The sequence below is a fragment of the Nanorana parkeri genome, unplaced genomic scaffold (genome assembly GCF_000935625.1).
Source record: "Nanorana parkeri isolate BGI_ZX_2015 unplaced genomic scaffold, ASM93562v1 scaffold1979, whole genome shotgun sequence".
In the NCBI taxonomy this organism is placed as follows: Eukaryota; Metazoa; Chordata; class Amphibia; order Anura; family Dicroglossidae; genus Nanorana; species Nanorana parkeri.
The window spans coordinates 36,271-43,066 of NW_017308247.1; the positions used below are offsets into that span (position 1 = coordinate 36,271).

General features: G+C 41.7%; 1 long non-coding RNA gene across 1 annotated transcript in view; it reads right to left on the minus strand.

The window, feature by feature from the left end:
* Positions 1-299: 299 nt before the first annotated feature.
* LOC108800283 overlaps positions 300-6,796 on the minus strand; it is a 22,323-nt gene continuing 15,826 nt past the window's right edge. Inside the window, exon 3 of the long non-coding RNA XR_001942091.1 lies at positions 300-310. This is a non-coding gene — a long non-coding RNA (uncharacterized LOC108800283). The remainder of the gene's footprint in view (positions 311-6,796) is intronic.

A 6,796-nucleotide genomic window follows, 5' to 3' on the forward strand; every position in this document is an offset into this window, starting at 1 on the left:
ACAGGTTCTCTTTATTGACCCTGTCACCTCCAATACAGGAGTTCTAGCACTGCACTGTGCTGGAACTCCTGTGACAGCTGAGATGGGAAGAGCACTGCTCTCCCCTCTCACTGTGTACACAGAGCAACAGGGTTAGCTTTAACCCTGCCGCTCTGCTCCCTGCATCGGCGGCCAGTGAGGAGAGACTTGGCGGCCGGGGGAAGGACGGAGTCGCGAGGACGGAGGTCTGTGGGGGGAAGGGGATGAGGAGGGGAGGACAGACAGGCTGCACACATTTTACACGTGATGGCGGCGACATCGCCGCTATCACCTGTAAACGAACAAGCGGCTTCCCCACATTACATTTAGTCCTGCCTTCCCAAAGCAGGACTAAATGTAGAAGGCTACTTACCGCATGGCGCCCGGAACTTTACGCTTCGGAGGATTCCACACCGCTGCCACCCCTCTGCGCCCTGCTGCCCCGAGGCCTGGCCTCGGTGGCCTTGTGGGGAGTCCGATCCTGACTATATGAAAGGGTCCATGCATAATTGTGCTCTACTCCCCGAATAAAGTGGGCATGGAAAGCATAGGGGCTTGAATACAACACATCTAACCATTAATGACAATATGGCTATTACAGGAGTATTTTAAACGGAATGATAAATGTAGTTAAATCAATTAAATGTAATTACAATAAGTCCACACAGGGCTAATTTTTTTAGTTAATAACATTTTTGTAGTCCACATAAATTCCTTTTATTATTATTAATTATAAATAATTGATAATGTCCCCAGGCATTGTAAGACACTCGATACGCCATCCTTGGCAGACTGTAAGTTGATGTAAATGCAAATAGAGGAACTCACAGTCCATCAAATGATCCTTATCCAACATTTATATGCTACATGGAGTGTCTGGATAGACTTTTCCAGTCACGCTTGTCAAAGAAAGTGGATCAGACCGGGGGCTTAGTCTCTGATTTGAGCAGTGAACCGGTGAGATCCCCTCGCCTCCTTCTTCTCCCACCTCACCCATCTCCTTTTCTCTTCTCTTTTCCCTTTTCCTACCCATCTTTTATTTTTCTCCTCCCCCCTATCTGTCTCCCTCTATCTTCTCCTCTTGGACTTTTCCATGGCCCCTTGTTGTGTGCAGAGTAGTGATGTAGTGCTACCTCTACAACATCATACATGATCTATCATTTCATCCACAGATGTCTCTGAGTCTGGTGTCGCTGTATCTTTTGACTTTTGCTGTTGATTTTGAACTTCGAAGAATTATAAGTACACAATTGACTCGGGGAGTCAATTTCTATGTGTGTACATTTCTTAGTATTTAATGTACAACTCAAAATCTTATTCCTTAAAAAAAAAATAGTTAATGAACAAATGTTTTGATATGTTGTCAATAAAAAAACAATGGAATAACATCAATTGGGGTAGTTAACAAATCTGAGTTTTTCTGAGGAGGAGTTGAATTATATGCATGGTTAAACAATCTTGAGGTAATGCAGTTTATTCATCATTGCCCCAAGCAAATAAAAAAAAAAAAAACCTTCAGTGCCCTGCAGAGCCCTGACCTAAACCCTACTGAACACCTTTGGGATAAATTGGAATGCTGATCGTAAACCGGGTCATGAGTACCTAACCTCACAAATGCTCTCTTGGCTGAATGGGCACAAATTCCCACAGACACACTCCAATATCCTATGGAAAGCCTTCCCAGTAAAGAGAAGACTGTTATAGCCACAAAGTGGCAGCCAACTCTATATAATAAAACTCCTATGTGTGTGATGGTCAGGTGTCCACTAACATTAGCCATACAGTGTATCTCAAATGCATATCAGGCACATTTCAAACCAAGTCTTTTTTCCTGAACACAATCTACAGTATTCTAGGTTTAGTTGGTCTCCAAGTCTGAAGACTGCATTCACTTACTTTGAAGCTCAGCATGTGATGTCAATATGTTTTTGCACAGAAAGCAGAGTTACCTCTACTGCCATCTTTGATCTCCAATCCTTATTTTGTTTCATACCCCTTTTGACAGAAGAGGTTTGATAAATAAAATGCTGGGAGCTTACAAGGTTCCTATCACATTCATACAGACATACATTAGAGTCAGTTTGGATGATAGACAAATTAAAGCTGACCTCCAGAATCCCCTTCAGTTTTACACAGTTATACAGACTTCTCTTCTGTTATAAAATCCTCTTATTTAAATGCACACTGAAAGCTTTTTATAGAGTGAATTAGAAGCTGCAGCAAATCAGATAGAGCTCATCTCTCCTCGAGCATTACCAAGCCCTTTCCTCCTGAGTCTGACTGGCTGTTTCATTCCTTTGATTTCATTTCTTGCAATAATTGAGACTCCGCTTCGCATGTTGGTATTACTTAGGACAGTCTTCTTGCAAATACAGCCTGCCAGAGACGCCCAGTCCTATGGACATCCACCCATCAAGCTATTTTGATATTTGCATAACTCCTCCCAAGAGCCAGCCCACTGGTTGCATCAGGGCTGAGGGCTCTTGAGAGGAGTACGGAGAGAGGGTGCTGTGATGTTTTCAGGAACCTATATACAGCACCCTGCCAGCCCCTCCCACCATTCATGACCTGCCTGTATTGCCTAGAATAGCACAGAGACCCAGAGATGAAATCACTGGGTCTAAAATAAGGAATACAAAATGGAACAGTTTTCTTTAAAAATATAATTAGCATATTGATAGGGATGAGCAAAATATAAGCAGATTAAACGTCAGCTTTAGCAACCCCTATGTATTGTGGGAGGAAGTGGGGAGCATCACGTACACACGGAGAACACGTACATTGTATGCCCCTGGGGAGACAGTGAACCCTGGGTCAAAGCCCCACATATTTACAGTGCTAGGAGAACCTTTGACTTCTGATTTTACTTCTATCAGGGACAAATCAATTAAACCGTATAGTCTAAGTTGAATATGAAATGTAATGGGTAAATGTAAATGTCCGGTTTATTGCACTGTATATTGTCTGCTTCTGCTTTTACTGGAAAGTATAATGTAAACCATTATGGTCTGTTAACTCTGGCCTCTGGTGCTGTCAGTAAACGACTCTGAAACCACCAAAAATCATATAGGTCCAATGGGCTATCATACACACTAGAACACACAAAAAAATGGTGCATGTGCTATTTTGTAAAACAGAGAACCACGGTGCAGTGGTTTATTGCCATCCATAGTGGTGTGCTGCAATGCATGTCTTTTAGAAAGATCTCTGGGGTGCCATTAAGAACTAATGGCACCACAGCACAGCAGTGTGGACCCAGCCTTGAAGGCTGATTCCACCTTTCTGGCCATATTTCATATTACACTCATAATTAGGTTGGCTAATAATTTGGGTGAAATCCAACTAGTTGACCATACTACAGAGCACGCACAAGGTCCCTCCTTGCTTCTCCCCCATACTTGTTCCCCCCTACTGTATAATAATTTGGGTCAGTGTAACATGAAACATGGTCACAGTCTGCACCCCAAGCCTGACCCCCAAACTGCCCCCCTTACCCAAATTATTGGGTTATTTTCTTAAACTCACCTCGCCTGTGCAAGTGGAGCCACGCACAGTGTCACAGATCTGTGAAAGGAAGACTCCAAGCCCATCTGCCACTTGTAGATCTCAATAAAGCTCAAGCGTGGTGATGTCACTACACTTGTAGTTCAATGTTTACTTCTTCCAATTCCTTCCAAAATGCTGGATATGCCTTTAAACTGGAACTTCAGGCAAACCATTTAAAAAGGTTTGGATAGATTGGGTAATGAGAAGAATATATAGCAGTATTTTCTTTTGTCCTGTCTGTGCCTCAGTTGGTGGGATTTCGCCTGACTATATATCCATGTGAGGTAGGAGAGATGTAGTCACTCTGTCCCATCTATACATTTGTAATTACAATGTTGAGGCACAAATCCTGCATAATCAACAGCAAAACTTAATGCAACTGAATATTGCAGGCCCGTATGGAGAATAGCATGAAGCAGGCATATGTATATAATAGTAACGTGCGTCCTGACCTTACAGGTACCGCTGAACCTACTAGACGTAAGGGCACTCGCCTCAATAAGGACACATACCACAGAGGTTCTCTAGCGCTTCTTCATGCTAGTTTTCTATAATTTTAATGTTCTGGTTCGATGAGATAACCCTTGTTTCATTCTCTGGTGACTGTAAAAGAAGTAAGGAGAATGTCCCCAGTCACAGACCACAATATAAACTTTAAACAGGTAATCTCATTCCAAATGGCTGGAGTTGGGCTTTAAACAGGTTCATCTTAGAAACAACTTCATCCTTTACTAAAGACTGTAGAAAAGGTAACATGCTGCACATCCTGACATGGCAAACAGCTTCGCATAGACTCGGCACATCTGCCGTTGTCACTTTAAAGCCTCTTGATAATGAGTAGTGACTTATAAATGTATGAGCTTGTCGGAGGTTTTGTTCACGACATAAGGTAAAAGCTCTTATAATTTATAGGCAAATTGAAAAATAAGTATTAGGTGTCCTTTTACTGATATTAAAAAGCCGAGATAGCTGATCCATATGAACACACATTTCCCAGTGTGCCACACCATGCTAATTAGGAGATGTGTTATGTGCTCACAATCAAGCTTTTGGGTCTATACTGCCTGTCCAGAAAAAAAGTAATTTCCAGGATTTAGCTAAGCAAATAGGTAAGGGCCTTCCATTGGATAATTACTGCAGTGATTAAAATATTTCAACTGGCAACAATTGATGTCAGCTACTGCCTGAATATACTGAATGATCAAGTTCTTCCATTAATGGATTTTCCTTCCCTGATGTCACATTGGGCATATTCCAAGAAGACAATGCCAGGACTCATCGGGCTCTGATTGTGAAAGAGTGGTTCAGGGAGTATGAGACATCATTGTCACACATGGATTGGACACCACAGAGTCCAGACCTTAACCCCATTGAGAATCTTTGGGATGTGCTGGAGAAGTCTTTACACAGAGGTCTGACTCTTCCATCATCATTACAAGATCTTGGTGAAAATTTAAAGCAATGCTGGATGGAAATAAATGTTGTGACATTGCATAAGCTTATTGGAAAGATGCCACAGTGAATGCGTGCCGTAATCAAAGCTAAAGGTGATCCAATTAAATATCAGTGTGTGACTTTTTTTTTTGGATAGGCAGTGTATATAAAAATGTTGGCTTTTTAGAAACATATTTTTTTCTTACAGTAGCGGTACTTCTATGTGTTCAGGAAGAGTCTACCCAAGAACATATTTGAGCTCCCTAGACTCCATAAGGTAGTAGCCCAGATAGACCACTCTCCTATCATCTTAAAGTACCATGAAGCACCATTTATTTGCTAAATTTGTGGCCTCCCTTGTACTGGAAAGCTTTTTAATAAACACTGGAGTGTTGGTCATAAGAAGCCTACCCACACACAAACATATCCTTCAGAGGGCCCTTGATAACTTATGAACAGGTCTAGGGAATGCCCTGGCCAAGTCCACCATTAGAGGCCTGGGACTGCTGCACCCCATGCAGCCACAGTAGTCCCATTACTATTTCTTTTCATTTCATGCTGATCATCTTATTCAAAACTTGCCATGTCCCTGAAATGTGGTTGTCTCCATACACTTCAATAAATTTATGCAGAATAGCTTACCTCATCACATCACTAAGCTGACTCAGAAGAGCGATCACAAGGTTTTCAGACCACAGAGTAAAATGTATTGTGATAAATCTGCCAAGCAAGAGAGAATGCGGATTTCATATGAGCACATGGGGAAAAGTAGGGAAATCTATCAGAAATTGTAGAATAAGAGCAAAGGATTAAAATGGAGAAAACAGCAGTGTATTGACAATGCATTGAGCAATGAAAGCATTATGAAAATGTAATTGCCCTTCGACCAGAAAGCTGTCACCAAGAAAAGAACATCTGGACATGCAGTAATATGCCTATTACACAAGGTAGCATTTCTGTGATGAGTCTGTCAGTGTCTGGATTGGTGATACAATATCATGCAAAATGCACTCTGCATGACGCCAGCCATCTGTTTTCATTAATTATTTGCATTCAGTGTTTGCAGTAGTAAAGTTCTTGAATCCATAATGTTTACTGCAGCTTTTGCAAATGTAGCAAAGACTGAAAGGAAACCTGTAGTGAGGCGGTAAGGAGGCTGCCAATGCTGACCACAGATGATGAGCAGATAGAGAAATGTGTGCAGTGTATTTAGGAGACAGAGAACAGATGCCAACAGTCACTTCCAGGAGGCAAGAGAAGTGGTACCATGTAGTGTCCATGCAGAGATAGGGCAACTAAACTCATAAAAGGCACAGAAAGTGAGAAGAAGGTGAAGATTTCTGTATGCCGGAGGGCTTCTAATGTTGATGGTAGCGTTTTGTATCTGACAACAAGTGAGTGTTTTGAATCCTTTGTCTAATAAATTGGGGTCTTATTTACTACACTATGAGTCTCTGCTATCCTTTCTTCTGAGCTGGCCGGTTGTTTAGAAATCTGTCATTGGTGACTCTGAGATACTGGAGATATTTGAGACGTGGAGGAGCAGAGGGTACACCAGAGGAGAGATACAGAAAGGAGAGGAGAGCTGTAATGTATCGCTGTATTTGACCATCCCTAGCTTTGATGGTCGTATTCCTCAGGAACCACTTCTAGAAAGATTAGTTAACTGTTTAAAAAGAAATATGGATGCATTCCAAAATGCACAGAATATAACTAGATAGTAACATTTTTAAACTAAAAAACATTAGAGATTGCTGATCCAGGGAATGTCTGATTGCCTTATGGGATCGGAAAGGAT